This window comes from Lithobates pipiens, unplaced genomic scaffold (genome assembly GCF_037356315.1).
Source record: "Lithobates pipiens isolate NorthernLeopardFrog02 unplaced genomic scaffold, aLitPip1_a1.2 Scaffold_25, whole genome shotgun sequence".
NCBI classification, from domain to species: Eukaryota; Metazoa; Chordata; class Amphibia; order Anura; family Ranidae; genus Lithobates; species Lithobates pipiens.
Window position 1 is genome coordinate 107,673,722 of NW_027507787.1, and position 19,229 is coordinate 107,692,950.

The window sequence follows — 19,229 nt, forward strand, 5'->3', positions numbered from 1 at the left end:
CAATGTGGAGGTGATCTACTAGCCTTATGTGGTGTTGTAATACCTGGGCCTTAGCAGGTGTGGGGTCAGTAGTGAAGTCAGTGGTCACCGAGGCCAGCTCCCGTAGGGCATTAGATAGCAAAGTCTTGGAGGTACGCTTCAACCGGTTAATCCGGTGTGTTAAAGGGGAGCGTACATGCAGTTTAAAAGCCTCCCAGGTACAGTCAACCGGAGGCGTCCCCTGATTAGTAGTAAAGAAAAAACCCCATTCGTCCCCTAAGTCTTCGCTGTCACTCAAGGCGGTTAACCAGAAGGGGTGAAGCCGCCATGGTTTCGGTCCAGTAGGTCGGGTCAAGGAAAAAGTTGCCCAGCAAGGAGCGTGGTCTGACAATGATCTAGCATAATAGCCCGTGTCTACTAGCCTGGGTAACAACTGGGCGGACACAGCAATATAATCTATACCTGACATGGTGGAGTGAGTTGCAGAGAAACAGGAGTAAACACGTTTAGCCTGATATTTAAATCGCCACAGATCTGTAAGAGAGAATTCCTGAAACGTGCGACCTAGTCCAGTATCTCCCGGTAAATGATCCCCTTGAGTAGAGCTCATTCTATCCACCCCCGGATTCAAAACCATATTAAAATCACCCAGCCAAATTGCTGGGACATTAGGGTGTTGAGCCATAAAAGATAATCCCTCTGTAATTAGTCTATGATCGTAAGGCGGGGGTACATAATAGGCGAGAATAATGTACTGTTCTCCGTGCAATAAGCAGTGTATAAATATATATCTGCCCTGCGGGTCTGTCTGCAAAGAAACCAAGGAAAACTGTGCCGTTTTAGATACCAATACAGACACCCCGCGAGAATAGGACGTATGGGTGGCGTGGTAGGCCCATCCAATCCACGGGCGACGCAAAGCTATTTGCAATCTCCCAGTTACATGCGTCTCCACCAGGACTGTGATATCCGCTCTATAAGTTTTGAGACACCCAAACACTGCCGCCCTCTTAATTTTATCCCGAATCCCCCTGACATTCCACGTCAGCAACTTCAGGGTACCCATGGCGTGGTCTCAGCCAATATCACAAGGAGGAAAATAGTATCCAAACCACCCGTCAAAGCAGTATCCATTCCCATATTCATCAGAGTATACATGAAAAAGAGACATTTGTCTGTTCCATAACCAAATAAAGCTTGTGCTATAAACTAAGCATAAAAGATAACATACTATAACATAATAACTACAACCCATCCCCACCCTCCCTGCTCTCAGCCACCCCAACTTGGCTGGAGCTCCCTTCCCAAAACAAACCATAGAACACTAGGCAATGTCAATAACAATAAGCCACTGGACCCAGTGACAAGACCAAGTCTTCTCCCGTCATAACCCGGCTTGTAGGCTGGAGCCGGACCATGCGTCCATTTCCCACCCCACTCCCATTGGTGCGGTGCCCAGTTCAGCAGCGGGACATAACAGTCCAGTAAAGGGCATGTATCAGGAGAAAGTCAAAGTTCTGCAGTCCCATGCAGCAAGTCCAGATGACCCGCGTCCCCCCCACCCCCCCAGGGAAAGGGCCCAATAGAGCCCGCCAAGCGGGTCCCCCAAACTAAGAGGGAGGGGGAAGGGGTATTGTGTAACGAACCAGGGGGATGTCCGCAGAGCGTGGCCATAGGCAGCAGTACATGTTCAGTCAACAAGAGCAACGGCCATCCCTGTTAGAGAGGGGGAACAGAAGCATCAATTCAGGGACTGAGGATAATGAACCACGCATAGGCAGTCCAACAGTGATCTGCTTGCACACGGGCAAATAGAAAGGGGGGAGCAGATAGAGTACTCACAAATCTTCCAATGATTTTAGTCTCGAGGTGGCCGATTTCGAGCCGCGTCTCTCTGTTCCAACCAGGAAACTGCCATCTCAGGATCTTCAAAAAAGTATTCCCTATCTTCCCCCACTACGCGGAGTCTGGCCGGGTACAACATGGCGTACTTGAGGTGATGTGCCCTGAGGCGCCTCTTGACTTCCACGAATCGGGAACAACGTTTTTGAACTTCTGCGGAGAAGTTGGGAAACACTGAGATATGTCCGTTCTGAAACGGGATGTTGCCTTTTTCACGAGTAAGGCGAAGGATGGCATCCCTATCCCGGTAATTTAGCAGCTTAGCAATGCACGTGCGAGGAGGTGCCCCCTCCGGCGGCGGGCGGGCAGGCATTCTGTGGGCCCTTTCAATAATAAATGAGGTAGAAAACGCCTCCCTACCGTAGGCTTTAATCAGGAGAGATTCCAAAAATGTCGCCGGGTCAGCCCCCTCGGAGCCCTCCGGCAGGCCGATAAAGCGGAGGTTAGGCCCTATTCTCAAGGTCGTCCTGTTTCTGGGCCAGCTGCTGGAGCTGCTTTTGCACATCCTCCTGGGCATGCTGCAGAGGGAACAGGACATCTTCGGCCTGACTGATCCGGGTTTCAGTTTCCTTCACTCTGTCACGCAGTTTAGCCATGTCCTGTCGGATAAGTGAGACATCCACCTTAACCTCCTCAAGCTTAGTTGTCAGTGTGGTCTGGCAGGTAGAAATCGCCTCAAGCACCTTCGCCGTGTCTGAGGTAGCAGGTTCTGCAGCCGGAGTGGACTGTCCGCCATGTTGGCCCTCATGGTCCCGCTGGAACTTTTCAAGAGATGCCGCCGCTGCAGACTGCTTCTTCGTCGGAGACATCGTCCCAATGTATGCACGAGAAAGTAGCGGGTATTACACTGGTAAGATCGTAGGTAAAATAGTCAGTGGGCACCCAGGATCACTACAGGAGATCGCGGTAGGAGCGGAGCTCAGGTCACAAGCGTCCTACTCCATTGCTGTCCAGGCCACGCCCCCCCCCCCCCACATTGCGCTTCTTAGCGGAATTCGGGAGTGAGCTTAGAAAGTTTGTTTCGAATCCAGTCCAATACACGCCCCAGATGGGAGGCCAGGTAGTAGCGTCGCAAGTCAGGGAGAACCAACCCTCCCTGTTGTTTAGACAATGTCAGCTGTGACCGCTTAAGTCTGGGATTTTTGTGGGCCCAGTTAAATTGAGTGAGCAAGGATTGAGCTTGCTTAAAAAACGGGACTGGAATCTGGATCGGGAGAGCTTGGAAAAGATAAGTAAATTTAGGGAGTATGTTCATTTTAATGAGATTGCATCTCCTGAACCAGGAATGGAGGCCAGAATGCCACCCGTGAAGCAAACTGCGGATCTTAGTGACAAGGGGTGGGGGGAAGTTCAACATAAACGTACGCGCGATGTCCGGTGGAATGTAAGTACCTAAGTACTTAAGGGCTGTATGGGTCCATTTAAATCGAAAATTGGACTGCAAGTCTATTAACGTTTGCGGGGGGACTGCAACCCCCATGGCCTTTGATTTCAAGAAGTATCCCGTATATCTGGAATTCCCGAAGGAGATTTGGCAAGGAAACTCTGGGATTCGTCAGCGAAAACAGCATGTCATCCGCGTAGGCAGATATCTTGCACTCAATAGTACCCATTTGGAGTCCCGTTATGTCTGAGTTTTGTCGAATTGTGGAGAGAAAGGGTTCCAATGACAGTGCGAATAATAGGGGCGACAGGGGGCAACCCTGTCTGGTCCCATTCCCCATATCAAGGGGAGATGAGAGAACCCCATTCGCTTTGACTTGAGCTGAAGGGCGTGAGTATATCTTACTTATCCATGCCAGCATCCGTTCACTCAGACCTATATGGCGAAGGACCGAGAACATTAATGTCCATTTGACCCGATCAAAAGCCTTCTCGGCATCAGTACTCATGAAAAGACAAGGGGTCCCAGATGACTTTGCTTTATGGATCAGGGTAAGCACCTTAATGGTGTTGTCCCTATCTTCCCTGGTGGAAATAAAACCTAACTGGTCAATATGTATAAGGGACTGCAAGTGATGTGCCAATCACGTGGCGAGGATTTTAGAGAATAGTTTTAGGACCGAATTTAGGAGGAAAATGGTTCTGTAGCTCCCACATAGGCCCGGGTCTTTGCCCTCCTTAGGTATCAACGAGATGTGGGCTCTAAGGGTATCCTCAGGAAAATCCCCATTTGAGCTCAGAGTATTAAATAAATTCACCAAGCGCGGGCCGAGAATAGGGAGGAAGGTCTTAAAGTATTGTGCGGTATATCCGTCAGGGCCCGGAGCCTTACCCACCTTCGGAGGTCCCACGGCTGTCTGGACTTCTTCCAGTGTGATCGGGTCCTCCAAGTACTCCCGTGATTCCGATGAGAGGGTTGGTAGACCAGAACCGGTTACATATCTGTCTATATTGTCCTGTCCAGACCCTGAATCGGGCAGGTTGTAGAGATCAGAGTAACATTTTTCAAAGACTTCGGCTATTTGGGTTGGGGTAGAGGCCCTCTGGCCATTCTCATCTATCAACTGTGGTATGTAAGAGCCAGATTTCAACTCCTTTACCGACCTGGCTAAGATTTTTCCGCATTTGCCCCCTGACTCCTACATCAGTTTACGACAAAACTGGAGTGCCGCTTTCGCTTTATAATGGAGTAGGTCAGCAATATGGGTACGGAGTGTCCCCAATTCAATCTCTAAGGTCCATGAGGGGGAATGTTTATGTTTCGCTTCCACAGAGGCAAGTTCACGAAACAGATTAGCAAGCTGTTCCTTCTGTGTTCGTTTGATGCGCGCCCCGTGCCTGATAAGTACCCTGCGGAGTACTGACTTGTGAGCCTCCCAAATTATCCCCGGGTCACAGTCCTGCGTTTAGTTTTCTTGGAAATAAAGGTCCAATTCCCTGGTTACATCTGCTAAAACTTCTGGTATCTGGAGGAGGCTCTCATTAAGGTGCCAGAATAGAGACCTAGGTGAGGGGTTCCTAGAGAGGGTGTAGGTAAGGGCTACAGGAGCGTGGTCGGACCAAGTAATATGGCCGATGGAGGAAGAGCTCACCAAGTGCAGTTGGTCATGTGGAATCAAGAAGAAGTCTATCCTCAAGTATGATTTGTGAGGGGAAGAGCAAAAAGAGTAGTCCCTTTCCCCAGAGTGTTGCAGACGCCAGACATCAACTAATTGGTCATTCAGTAAACACTTAGTAGTCCGCTTTCTAGAGGAAATGAGGAGCGAGGAGCAAGAGGCAGAAGTGTCAACCAATGGCGAAAGGGGACATTAAAGTCCCCACCTAATATCAACTGGCCCTCCCGAAAGTCACATAATCTGTGCAGGGTAGTTCTGAGGAACGTGTCTTGGTGATCACTGGGAGCGTACACAGTGGCAAATGTAAAAAGGCGCTCTCCAATGTGGCCCCTAAGAAAAAGATATCGGCCCCCAGGGTCCACCAGAGAATCCTGGAGAACCCAGGGGAGCCTGCTAGAGATCAGAATGGAGACTCCCTTGGTCTTAGAGGAGGGGTTAGTAGAGTGGTTGTCCGCACTCAACAGTACAGGAAGGGTATACTAAAACAGCACAATTATGCTATAGCGCTTACCAGATGTACACTGGGTTTAAAGTGCTGTCCTACTTGGGTTGGTGGGTAGACAGGTCGGAGAGGGAGCCCCCGAATCCTAGTCCCCCCAGTCCCGGCAGTGGTAAATGTCACGTCTGATACCGGTATGCAAATAAAAGACAATCAGTAACATCATAGAACCAAAAAACAATAGTATAACCAAAACAGAGGTAGAGCATATAACTGTCAGCACTGAGGGGTCTCCTCGGCTCGCCCTAAACGTAGGCATGCACGAGGGAGCCCATCACAACAGAAAAGGCATCACAGAATGGGATCCACCACCCCCCGTCCCATACCCCTAAAGTACATGCAGTCCCCGAACAAATGCATTTCTCCCTTTGGCAGATTGTCCTCTCCTTACCCCCTCTCCACCGTCCACGCCCCGGGGGGAAAAGGGGCAGGGAAAGGGGGAGTGGAAGGGGGAAAGGGGGAGGAAAAGGAGGGAAGGGAAGGGTGGGAAGGGGGGAAGGGAGGGGGGAAACAGGGGAAAGGGGACAAACATGCGGAAATGTCAAGTCCTTTAGCGCACTCCCACCAGCAAACACCCAGACCCCATAAATTTCAACTCCTCCCCTCCATGGTCACCACATCAAGATGAAAGAGGAGCAGCCCTGGTCGGTGCATGGAAAATCCGGCAGGCAAGGGGCTGGGGCCACCATCCCTCCATCCAACTGGAGACTTCACCCGAGCAGCAGTCCTGGGGCCCGCCAATTAGTGTCTCTCCTGCATCGCCATTGGGGGCTGTGTAGAGCATCCAGAGGGAGGCTGGGACTGCCCAAACAGTAAGGGGTAAATCCTCCAGGGGGGTCCAGAGTCACCCTGGAGGGAAGCAGTGTCTCGTACCAATAGGCTCAATAAATAAGTCATCTAGGGTCCCCGAAAGCTGCAGAAGGCAATGTCGGCAAAGAGTAGGTGGGAGCCAGAGGGCGGGACGAGGGGCGTACACCCTAGCACTGTAACAGTGCTAGGTTCCTGTATTACAGATACAGGACACCAGCAATAAGGTGTATACTGTGCAGAAGGTACACAACACCCACTCTAACTTCTGCACTGCAGATGCATGTATTGCAGAAATTGAACAGCAGTAATAAAGGGTAGCTTCAGGTGTGTACTGTGCAGGAGGCACATAACACCCACTGTAACAGTGCTAGGTTCCCAAGCAGTAAAGACACTGTCCCTGCCTATCGTCCTTTTTCCCTGACCACCGCAACACACTATACAAGGCCGCCGCGCTGGCGGCCATATATAGTGTGGGGTGTGTACTAAACCCCCCTGAGCTATAATTGGCCACAGGAATCCTGCCTGTGGTGAATTGTGGCTCTCCTCACAGAGGATGTCACATCTGTTCTTATTATATAGAACCTATTATGCTCCTCGTAAACTTTTTCAGTTTGGCCGAACGGCCGGACGCAAGTTGCCCCCGGTGCGGGAACATGGGGGGAGACATGATGCACATGTTTTGGAGATGCCCGAAGTTGATCGGCTACTGGACAGAGGTGACAGGAACCATTGATCGGGTGTTTGGAACCTCCACCAGGATGGAGGCGAAGTATTGTCTCCTGGGATTAGTTGAAGGAGTTGGAAACCCGGGAAGTAGCCAGATGGCAGTTCTGAGATGCCTATTTCAGGCAAGGAAACTGATTGCCCAACCCTGCTTAGCCTCCAATGTTGGCAATTACTTGTTTTTTTTCGCTTGTTTCCCAAGATGACCATGTTGGCGTTTGTCAAGATGGTTGAGAGTGCCCGAAGAGATCGCCTATGGCCCCATCACCTTGAAAGTGCCTGATCTTGTCTGATCTCAGAGGCTAAAAATTGTCGGGCCTGATTAGTAACTGGATGGGAGACCAACTGGGAATACCAGGTGCCGTAGGATTCTTTTTATGTTGTTGGCGTTGACATGGTTTTGTTTTTCCGCTTGTTTCCCAAGGTGGTCATCTTGGCATTTGTCAAGAGGGCTGAGAGAGCCCAAAGAAATCTCCTACGGCCACATCCCCCTGAAAGCACCCGATCTCATCTGATCTCAGAGGCTAAGCAGGGTCCGGCCTGGATAGTACCTAATTAAAGGTGCCATAGGAATCTTTTTATATTGTTGGCTTTGACCTGTTTTTCTTTCGCTTGTTTCCCAAGGTGACCATTTTAGCATCAGTCAAGAGTTTTGAGTATGTCCCAAAGCATTCGCCTGAGGTCACATCACCCTGAAAGCACCTGATCTCAGAGGCTAAGCAGGGTCTGGGTCAGATGGGAGACCGCCAGGGACTATGTTGTTGGTGTTGACCTGTTTTTTTTCACTTGTTTGCCAAGATAACCATCTTGGTATTTGTCAAGAGGGTTGAGAGTGTCTAAATAGAACACCTATGGCCACATCACCCTGAAAGCGCACAATCTCATCTGATCTCGGAGGCCTAGCAGTGTACGGCCTGGTTAATACCTGTATGGGAGACCATCTGTGAATACCAGGTGCCGTAGGCTTCTTTTTATGTTGTTGGCGTTTACCTGTTTATTTTCGCTTGTTTACCAAGGTGACCACCTTGGCGTTTAACAAGAGGGTTGAGAGTGCCCAAAGAGATCACCTACGGCCCCATCACCCTGAAAGCGCCCAATCTCATCTGATCTCAGAGGCTAAACAGTGTCGGGCCTGGTTAGTACCTGGATGGGAGACCGCCTGGAAATACCAGGTGCCACAGGCTTCTTTTTATGTTGTTGGCTTTGAACTGTTTATTTTGCTTGTTTCTCAAGGCGACCATCTTGGCGTTTGTCAAGAGGGTTGGGCGTGTCTTGAAGAGAACGCTTACGGCCACATCACCCTGAAAGCACCCGATCTCGTCTGATTTCAGAGGCTTAGCAGCATCAGGCCTGGTTAGTACCTGGATGGGAGACTGCCTGGGAAGACCAGGTGACATAGAAGGATCTGGCCTGGTTAGTGTCTTGATTGGGAGATCGCCTGGGAATACCGGATGCCGTAGGATTCTTTTTATGTTGTTGGCTTTGACCTGTTTTTTTTCCCTTGTTTCCCAAGGTGACCATCTTGGCATTTGTCAAGAGGGTTGAGAGTGCACAAAGAAATTGCCTACGGGCGCAACACCCTGAAAGCGCCCAATCTCGTTTGGTCTCAGAGGCTAAGCAGGGTTGGACCTGGTTTGTACCTGGATGGGAGACCGCCTGGGTTTTCCAAATGCCGCAGGCTTCTTTTTATGTTGTTGGCGTTGACTTGTTTTTTTTGTCTGTTTCCCAAGATGACCATCTTGGCGTTTGTCAAGAGGGTTGAGCGTGCATTTGATCTCAGAGGCTAAGCAGGGTTGGGACCTGGTTAGTACCTGGATGGGAGACCGCCTGGGATTTCTCGATGCCATAGGCTTTAGTTTTAAGTTGTTGGCATTGACTTATTTTTTTTTTAAATTATTCTTTTATTAAGTAGAACAACATAAATATAACAGTCAACCATACAGCATGACCCAGGGTCACAATTACATTGTAACAAAAAATAGGCAGCCAAATAACTCTGGGTTCTCAGAGGGGAGTCCTACAGTTTCATGCAGAAAAGAGAGAAACCCCACCTCCGACATGTAGTACAGAAGTACTGAGTAACGGAGTAGTGCAGCTCCGTTCAGACAAATGTAATCATGGAGAACAACTGGGACCACAGCGAGCCAGCTTATCATGACCTACGTGAACCAGAGTAAAATATGAGCCGGTCATGTCCAGAACCCTGGGGTTCTTCTGGGTCCCGAAGGCTAGTAAGGAGACAAGGCATAGTCAAAAGGGAGGACGGGGGAAGAAGAGAGTGCAAAGACGGAGAGAGAGGAGGTGGGGGGATAGCGGCGGGAAAAAAAAGAAAAATAAAGACAAAAAGGGAGGGGGGAATGCCACCCAGGGCAGACATGGCCTACATAGGTAAACATTAGATGTTCAGTCGTTTTCTGGGACAGAGGCACTGCTCACCTCCCGAACGTAGTCTCGAGTACCAGTAAAATACCTGCAGGGCCTCCATTTAACACTAAATGCCTCTTCAGTGTTGTGAAGGGTGGCGGTAAATTCTTCCATCCGGAGAATATGATTGACTTTGGAATACCACAGCACCTTGGATGGGGGCTGAGGCTGCCTCCACAGTGTGGGAATGCAGGCCCGGGCGGCATTCAGGAGTTGCATCGTGAGGGTTTTTTTGTATTTTCGAACAGGCTGTTAGGTCAAGTGTAGAAGGCACGCTGCTGGGAACCCAAAAGTTCCTCAAGGCCGGGCATGCCCAGAAAAGGTGTCCCATGATCCCCGTATCTGAATTTCACCTCCAACAAACATCCGGGATCGATCTATCCATTTTATTCAGAAGGTATGGGACTCTATACCAGCGTGAGACTATCTTGTATCCTGATTCTTGATATTGGTTTGCGATGGAAGCTTTATGTACTAAGGTCAGGATCTTCCCTATCTGTTGTGGGGTAAATGTGATGCCTAAGTCCCTCTCCCATTTGTGGATAAATGGTGGGGGTCGACTCCTCCTCCTGACTACTCAATAGGTTGTACAGGAGGGAGAGGGTGTGTCGCACAGGTTCCCTTTTGTGACAGATGGATTCATAGGGTGTCAGGTCTCTAGGAGTGTAGGGGGCCCTTTGTATGGCCAGAAGAAAGTGACGAAGTTGATAAGCACTAAACAAGTCAAGCGGAGGGTCAGAAAGCTCGGCGACAGTTTGCGTGGTCGGGAGCCCTCCCAAGGGCGACACCTCTCCCAGTCGCTGTTTCCCCACCACTGTCAACTGTCGCAGTTTCTTGTTGGTAAATCCCGGTGGGAAGTCTGGATTACCTATAACCGGAGTCATTGGTGATGGCAGGGGAGCAATGTGTGTGCAGCGGAACAACCTCCGCACAACAGCCAACGTAGCTCCCACTACGGGGTGACCTCTGAGGTCTTTTGGTAGGGAGGACAGGAGCCACGGGGAGGTCAATAGGGGAATGGATCCATCCTCAATCTCCATCTCCACCCACTGCTTGTGTGGGCCATTACAATGCCAATCAACGACTCTGGCTAGCAGAGTCACTCTGTAGTATTGTCTGAGATCTGAGAGACCCAGACCCCCCTTGTCCTTTGGTCTGGCAAGCAATTGCAAACGGGCTCTGGGCGGTTTGCGCGTCCAAATAAAGTCCCGGAGCAGCACCTGCAGTTGTCTGAAAAAAATTGGGGGTAACCGGATCGGTAATGTCTGGAACATGTGTAAGATCCGCGGGAGGGCCGTCATTTTGAATGCATTACAGCGCCCGAACCAGGTCAGTGTTAAAGCATGCCATTTTCCCAAATCAGATTTCAGTCTATCCAGGAGAGGGACAAAATTAAGCGGGTACAATTGCGCTAAATCCGCTGCGATGTCAACGCCCAGGTAACATATCGATTTTTCAGCCCAGTAGATGGAAAAGCGGAGCGGAGCCTCTTGGCCTCACCATCCGGGACCGATATATTCAATACAGCTGACTTGGCGCAATTGATTTTATAGTTTGATAGGCTGCCGTATCGCTGGAGAGACGCAAGTATATTGGGAAGCAAAATGTGTGGATTGGAGACAGAAAAAATTAGATCGTCAGCCTACGCCGCAATTTTGTGGTGTGGTGTGCCGAAGGTTTGGATATGCCAGTAATATTCGGGTCATTCCGAACGTGACACATAAGTGGTTCCAGTGTCAGAATAAAAATGAGGGGAGACAGAGGGCACCCCTGCCTCATCCCATTAGTGATGGGGAAAGAGTCCGAGCACCACTCGTTCACCCGTACCGCTGCCGACGGCGTGGAGTAAAGCGGGTTGAGAGTGCCTGAAGAGATTGCCTATGGCCACATCACTCTGAAAGCACCCAATCTCGTCTGATCTTGGAGGCTAAGAAGAGTCGGGCCTGGTTAGTACCTGTAGGCTTCTTTTTATGTTGTTGGCGTTGATTCGTTTTTTTTTTTTTGCTTGTTTCCCAAGGTGACCATCTTGGCATTTGTCAAGAGGGTTGAGAGTGCCCAAAGAGATCGCTTACAGCAGCATCACCCTGAAAGAGCCCTATCTCTTCTCTGAGGCTAAGAAGGGTTGGGCCTAGTTAGTACCTGGATGGGAGATGGCGTTGGAATACTAGGTGCCGTATTCTTCTTTTTATGTTGTTGACATTGACGTGTTTTTTTTCGCTTGTATCTCAAGGTGACTATCTTGGCATTTGTCAAGAGGGTTGAGAATGCCCAAAGAGATTGCCTATGGGCACATAACCCTGAAAGCACCCGATCTCCTCTGATCTCAGAAGCTAAACAGGGTTGGGCCTTGCTAGTACTTGGATTGGAGACCACCTGGGAATACTAGGTGCTGTAGGCTTCTTTTTATGTTGTTGGCCTTGACCTGGTTTTTTTTTCACTTGTTTCCCAAGGTGACCATCTTGGCGTTTGTCAAGAGGATTGAGAGTGCCCGAAGAGATCACCTACGGCCCCATCACCCTGAAAGCGCCCAATCTCGTCTGATCTTGAATGCTAAACAGTGTCGGGCCTGGTTAGTACCTGGATGGGAGACCGCCTGGGAATACCAGGTGCCATAGGCTTCTTTTTTATTTATTTAGTAGTATGCGACATACAATGCAAAGGCAACTTCACAGAATGTGTGATACAAATAGTTACAAACAAACGATAATATTGCATGGATATCAGAGCCAATGGTAAGAAATTCGAGGAGAATAGCACGTGTACAGCTTTGCGGTCATATGAAGATGAGATTAAAGCTCCATCTCGTTGGGATCCTCTACCACTTAAAACATTATTGACACTAGCCCTGCTACCCTCGAAGAGTTTAGATATCCATAGATAGGGGAAGAGTATTGTGTAGTAGTCAAATGGGGTCGGAACATACCATTTTCTTTTCCCTTTTTTGAGTTAAGAAGGGAAATAGTAGAACTGAAAGGAGGGAGAAGGGGAAAGAGAAGATTGGGGAAGAAAATGGCAGAAAAGGAAAATAAGGGGTAAGGGGGTGTCGTGGGTAGAGTGGATAGGGTGGGGTCCCCTCCCAGGGAGCAAGAGACGCCCTCGGCTCACCAGCTCATCAGCTGTCCAACGTTTGGAACAGCGATCTTGTGGATGAGTCTCAGGACAGGCTGCCAGAATGTTTGTAATTTAGGGCATTCCCAAAAAATTTGGAGAATGGTACCAGCCTGTTGCCCACAGCGACAGCAGCGGTCAGATTGACCGGGGAATATTTTGGCCAACACCACCGGTGTACGATACCAGCGTGTGATCAGCTTATATGAGATCTCCTGATATTTACTGCAGAGTGAAGACTTATGGGCGAAAAAGAGTATTCTGTCCTTCTGTGGTTTGGAGAATGTAGTTTGTAAGTCCCTTTTCCATTTAGCTAGGAAGGGTGGATCCATGGAGGATTGTGCATCTGTCAGGATTTGGTAGGACCTAGAGAGGGAACCACGAATTGGGCCATCATCCAGGCAAAGTTCCTCGAAGGGGTGGAATTGTCTAGAGAAGAACGAATGGTTAGGTAGTGATCCGAGGAAATGGATTAGCTGTCTAGCTCTCCAGCTATCCATTGCAACAGGTACTTGCTCTAGCAGTATGGTCCCTATGGGAATCAAGCCCGTGGGTCCAAGAAATAGGGCTGCTCTCAGAAGCCCTTTCGGGGCTTGCCTGGTAAAGGCCTGGTCAGACAGGCCCGGAGGGAATCTAGGATGTCCAATAATTGGGGTCATAGGAGAAGGGAAGTTAGTCAGGTGGGAAAGGTGAAAATACTATCCATCTCGGCGAGCGAGAGGCCAATTAACGGGTGATTAGTCACACAGGGCTCCAATGGCCTCCCCGCCCAAGGCAGACCAGCCAGTGGAACCCACGCCATCTCCTGCTCTAGCTTGACCCATAGCTTCAGTTCCCCACGCCGGTGTCTTATCACATATGGTCCCCCATCGCATATTGTCCGCTGTGTACTGCGCATGCGCAGTACACAGCAACACAGATTCTGAAATTTGCCGAGCATGAACGGCGCCTGCGCACTGAGTCCAGGTTCTATCCCCACTATCCAAGTGGACACAGAGTAAGAATATAAAAGAGCCGAGCGCAGCGAGGCCGAACCCGAAGCGCGGCGAGCGAACCTCGCCTACGAGGGGCCCTCTAATATTCACAACCCTATGTCCGCTTGGATGGTGGGGCTACCACCTCCACTCAACGTGCAGGCGACGTTCAGCTTCTGAGATTTTCCGACGCTTCGTCGTCTCCGTACTGCGCATGCGCAGTACGGCGCAGACACTATATCATGGCCGGACAGTATATTGCAGAACACCGGCACCAGTCAACCACCGGTGTCATGTGCGTTGCTGTGTAATATAGAGCAGGGTCCGGGAAGCCAATACCTCCCCTCAATTTCGGTCGCAATAGCATTACCCTACCAATACGCATATGTTTTCTTCTTGGCTTCTTTTTATGTTGTTGGCTTTGACCTGTTTTTTTTAGCTTGTTTCCCAAGGTGACCATCTTGGCCTTTGTCAAGAGGCTTCAGAGTGCCCAAAGAGAGTGCCTACGACCAAATCACCCTGAGAGAGCCCAATCTCATCTGATCTCAGAGGCTAAGCAGCGATGGGCCTGGTTAGTACCTGGATGGGAGACAGCTTGGGAATACCAGGTGCCGTAGGCTTCTCATTGTGTTGTCGGCGTTGACCTGTTTTTTCCCCCTTGTTTCCCAAGGTGACCATCTTGGCATGTGTCAAGAGGGTTGAGAGTGCACAAAGAAATTGCCTAGGAGCACAACACCCTGAAAGCGCCCAATCTCGTTTGGTCTCAGAGGCAAAGCAGGGTTGGGCCTGGTTTGTACCTGGATGGGAGACCGCCTGGGTTTTCCAGATGCCACAGGCTTATTTTTATGTTGTTGGTGTTGACCTGTTTTTTTCGCTTGTTTCCCAAAGTGATCATCTTGGCATTTGTCAAGAGGGTTGAGAGTGCCTAAAGAGATCGCTTACAGCCGCATCACCCTGAAAGCACCCTATCTCTTCTGATCTCAGAGGCTAAGAAGGGTTGGGCCTAGTTAGTACTTGAATGGGAGACGGCCTTGGAATACCAGGTGCCGTATTCTTCTTTTTATGTTGTTGGCGCTGACCTGTTTTTTTTCGCTTGTTTCCCAGGGTGACTATCTTGGCATTTTTCAAGAGGGATGAGAGTGCCCAAAGAGATTGCCTATGGGCACATCACCCTGAAAGCGCCTAATCTCCGCTGATCTCAGAGGCTAGAAAGGGTCGCGCCTTGTTAATACCTGGATGGGAGACCGCCTGGAAATACTAGGTGCGGTAGGCTTCTTTTTATGTTGTTGGCGTTGACTTGTTTTTTTTGTTTGTTTCCCAAGGTGACCATCTTGGCGTTTGTCAAGAGGGTTGAGCATGCCTGAAAAAATCTACTATGGCTGCATCAGCCTGAAAGAGACAAATCTCATTTGATCTCAGAGGCTAAGGCCGCGTACACACGGGCGGACTGTTCGTCCAATTTTGTCCGCTGAACAGTGTTTCAGCGGACAGTCCGCTCGTGTGTGGGCTTCAGCGGACAGTTTCAGCGGACAGTCTAACGAACAAAGTTTTTCGGAATTTCCGTAAGACTGTCCGCTGAAACTTGGTTTGAGCGGACAGTCCGCTCATGTGTAGGCTTGTTCGTCAAACTAAGTTCCGCGCATGCTCAGAAAGGATTTACAAGCCGAAGGTTGCATTGCAGTGTATAGGACTTTGAATCTCTCGTCCCGTCGTACGTGCCGTTCACGTCATCGCGCAAGTTTTCAGCGGACTGTTCGTTCGTCGTGTGTGGTCAAGTCCGCTCATGCAAATTTTGAATGGACTGTTTGTCAAACTGTTTGACGAACCTAGTTGGGCGGACAGTCCGCCCGTGTGTACGCGGCCTAAGCAGGGTTGGGACCTGGTTAGTACCTGGATGGGAGACCGCCTGGGATTTCTCGATGCCATAGGCTTTTTTTTTAAGTTGTTGGCATTGACTTATGTTTTTTTTTTGTTTTATTCTTTTATTAAGTATAAGTAGAACAACATAAATATAACAGTCAACCATACAGCATGACCCAGGGTCACAATTACATGGTAACAAAAAATAGGCTGCCAAATAACTCTGGGTTCTCAGAGGGGAGTCCTAGAGTTTCATGCAGAAAAGAGAGAAACCCCACCTCCGACATGTAGTACAGTATAACTAATGCAGCTCCGTTCGGACAAATGTAATCATGGAGAACAACTGGGACCACAGCGAGCCAGCTTATCATGACCTATGTGAACCAGAGTAAAATATGAGCCGGTCGTGTCCAGAACCCTGGGGTTCTTCTGGGTCCCAAAGGCTAGTAAGGAGACAAGGCATAGTGAAAAGGGAGGACGGGGGAAGAAGAGAGTGCAAAGACGGAGAGAGAGGAGGGGGGGGGGGGGGATGGCGGCGGGGAAAAAAAGAAAAATAAAGACAAAAAGGGAGGGGGGGGGGGGAATGCCACCCAGGGCAGACTTGGCCTACGTAGGTAAATGTTAGATGTTCAGTCGTTTTCTGGGACAGGGGCGCTGCTCACCTCCCGAATGTAGTCTCAAGTACCAGTAAAATACCTCTAGAGCCTCCATGTAACACTAAATGCCTCTTCAGTGTTGTGAAGGGTGGGGGTCAATTCTTCCATCCGGAGAATATGATTGACTTTGGAATACCACAGCACCTGTGTGGGAATGCAGGCCCGGGCGGCGTTCAGGAGTTGCATCGTGAGGGTTTTTTTGTATTTTCGAACAGGCTGTTTGGTCAAGTGTAGAAGGCACGCTGCTGGGTTGTCTGCGATATCTACATTTCTGAGAGTTTTTATCGTCCCGGTCACCTCCACCCAAAAGTTCCTCGAAGCCGGGCATGCCCAGAAAATGTGACCCATGGTCCCCGTATCTGAATTGCACCTCCAACAAACATCCGGAATCGATGTATTCATTTTATTCAGAAGGTATGGGACTCTATACCAGCGTGAGACTATCTTGTATCCTGATTCTTGATATTGGTTTGCGATGGAAGCTTTATGTACTAATGTCAGGATCTTCCCTATCTGTTGTGGGGTAAATGTGATGCCAAAGTCCCTCTCCCATTTGTGGATAAATGGTGGGGTCGACTCCTCCTCCTGACTACTTAATAGGTTGTAGAGGAGGGAGAGGGTGTGTCGCACAGGTTCCTTTTTGTGACAGATGGATTCATAGGGCGTCAGGTCTCTAGGAGTGTAGGGGGCCCTTTGTATGGCCAAAAGAAAGTGACGAAGTTGATAAGCACTAAACAAGTCAAGCGGAGGGTCAGAAAGCTCGGCGACAGTTTGCATGGTCGGTAGCCCTCCCGAGGGCCACACGTCTCCCAGACGCTGTTTCCCCACCACTGTCAACTGTCGCAGTTTCTTGTTGGTAAATCCCGGTGGGAAGTCTGGATTACCTATAACCGGAGTCATTGGTGATGGCAGGGGAGCAATGTGTGTGCAGCGGAACAACCTCCGCACAACAGCCAACGTAGCTCCCACTACGGGGTGATCTCTGAGGTCTTTTGGTAGGGTGGACAGGAGCCACGGGGAGGTCAATAGGGGAATGGATCCATCCTCAATCTCCATCTCCACCCACTGCTTGTGTGGGCCATTACAATGCCAATCAACGACTCTGGCTAGCAGAGTCGCTCTGTTGTATTGTCTCAGATCTGGGAGACCCAGACCCCCCTTGTCCTTTGGTCTGGCAAGCAATTGCAAAAGGGCTCTGGGCGGTTTGCGCACCCAAATAAAGTCCCGGAGCAGCACCTGCAGTTGTCTGAAAAAAATTGGGGGTAACCGGATCGGTAATGTCTGGAACAAGTATAAGATGCGCGGGAGGGCCGTCATTTTGAATGCATTACAGCGCCCGAACCAGGTCAGTGTTAAAGCATGCCAGTTTCCCAAATCAGATTTCAGTCTATTCAGGAGAGGGACAAAATTAAGCGGGTACAATTGCGCCAAATCCGCTGCGATGTCAACGCCCAGGTAACGTATAGATTTTTCAGCTCAGTAGAATGGAAAAGCGGAGCGTAGCCTCTTGGCCTCACCATCCGGGACCGATATATTCAATACAGCCGACGGTGCAATTGATTTTATAGTTTGATAGGCTGCCGTATCGCCGGAGAGCCGCGAGTATATTGGGAAGCGAAATGTGTGGATTGGAGACGAAAAAAATTAGATCGTCAGCGTACGCCGCAATTTTGTGGTGTGCCCAGGGTTTGGATATACCAGTAATATTCGGGTCATTCCGAACGTGACACATAAGTGGTTCCAGTGTCAGAATAAAAATTAGGGGAGACAGAGGGCACCCCTGTCTCGTCCCATTAGTGATGGGGAAAGAGTCCGAGCACTCTGAAAGCACCCAATCTCGTCTGATCTTGGAGGCTAAGAAGAGTCAGGCCTGGTTAGTACCTGGATGGGAGACCACCTGGGAATACCAGTTATTGTAGGCTTCTTTTTATGTTGTTGGCGTTGATTCGTTTTGTTTTTTTTTCGCTTGTTTCCCAAGGTGACCATCTTGGCATTTGTCAAGAGGGTTGAGAGTGCCCAAAGAGTTAGCTTACAGCAGCATTACCCTGAAAGAGCCCTATCTCTTCTCATCTCTGAGGCTAAGAAGGGTTGGGCCTAGTTAGTCCCTGGATGGGAGATGGCTTTGGAATACCAGGTGCCGTAGTCTTCTTTTTATGTTGTTGACATTGACCTGTTTTTTTTCCGCTTGTTTCCCAAGGTGACTATCTTGGCGTTTGTCAAGAGGGTTGAGAGTGCCCAAAGAGATTGCCTATGGGCACATAAGCCTGAAAGCGCCCGATCTCCTCTGATCTCAGAGGCTAAACAGGGTCGGGCCTTGCTAGTACCTGGATTGGAGACCACCTGGGAATACTAGGTGCTGAAGGCTTCTTTTTATGTTGTTGGCGTTGACTTGTTTTTTTTTTTGTTTGTTTACCAAGGTGACCATCTTGGTGTTTGTCAAGAGGGTTGAGAGTGCCTGAAGAGCTCGCCTATGGCCACATAACCCTGAAAGCACCAGATCTCGTCTGATCTCAGAGACTAAACAGGGTCGGGCCTTGTTATTACCTGGATGGGAGACCAGTTGGGAATACTAGGTGCTGTAGACTTCTTCTCATGTTGTTGGCGTTGACTTGATTTTTTTTTTTGTTTCCCAAGGTGACCATATTGGCGTTAGTCAAGGTTGAGAGTGCCTGAAGAAATCTCCTACGGCCACACCACCCTGAAAGAGCCCAATCTCATCTGATCTCAGAGGCTAAGCAGGGTTGGGACCAGTTTAGTACCTGGATGGGAGACCGCCTGGGATTTCCAGATGCCGTAGGCTTCTCTTTATGTTGTTGCCGTTGACCTATTTTTTTCCGCTTGTTTCCAAGGTGACCATCTTGGTGTTTGTCAAGAGAGTTGAGAGTGCCTGAAGATATTGGCTATGGCCACATCACCCTGAATCTGTTCCATCTCGTCTGATCTTGGAGGCTAAGCAGGGTTGGGCCTGGTTAATGCCTGGATGGGAGACCGCCTGGGAATACCAGGTGTCGTAGGCTTCTTTTTTTTTCAAATATAATTTTTTCTCCAAATAGGGGAAGACGGTCCCCCGAGTACATAATGCAACAGAGAAATACAGAGCAAAAAGCAGCTGAACAATACTTGATACAGGTATATTCGCAACTGTGAGTCTGCCTTCCATCAATCACAATGATTCGAGGCACAGATAAAGTACTGTACCAAGATCCAGGGTCATACAAACCCCAGGTCCCTCCGG

At 49.5% G+C, this 19,229-nt stretch overlaps 7 pseudogenes; all 7 read left to right on the plus strand.

The window, feature by feature from the left end:
• The first annotated feature begins 8,037 nt into the window (after nucleotides 1-8,037).
• Nucleotides 8,038-8,156, plus strand: LOC143931878 (5S ribosomal RNA; annotated as a pseudogene).
• A 3,519-nt stretch (nucleotides 8,157-11,675) lies between these two features.
• LOC143932670 (5S ribosomal RNA) lies at nucleotides 11,676-11,794 on the plus strand (annotated as a pseudogene).
• A 101-nt stretch (nucleotides 11,795-11,895) lies between these two features.
• On the plus strand, nucleotides 11,896-12,014 carry LOC143932288 (5S ribosomal RNA; annotated as a pseudogene).
• A 1,965-nt stretch (nucleotides 12,015-13,979) lies between these two features.
• LOC143931768 (5S ribosomal RNA) lies at nucleotides 13,980-14,098 on the plus strand (annotated as a pseudogene).
• Nucleotides 14,099-18,460: 4,362 nt separating this feature from the next.
• Nucleotides 18,461-18,579, plus strand: LOC143931924 (5S ribosomal RNA; annotated as a pseudogene).
• A 95-nt stretch (nucleotides 18,580-18,674) lies between these two features.
• LOC143931530 (5S ribosomal RNA) lies at nucleotides 18,675-18,794 on the plus strand (annotated as a pseudogene).
• A 98-nt stretch (nucleotides 18,795-18,892) lies between these two features.
• LOC143931985 (5S ribosomal RNA) lies at nucleotides 18,893-19,011 on the plus strand (annotated as a pseudogene).
• Nucleotides 19,012-19,229: the final 218 nt, after the last annotated feature.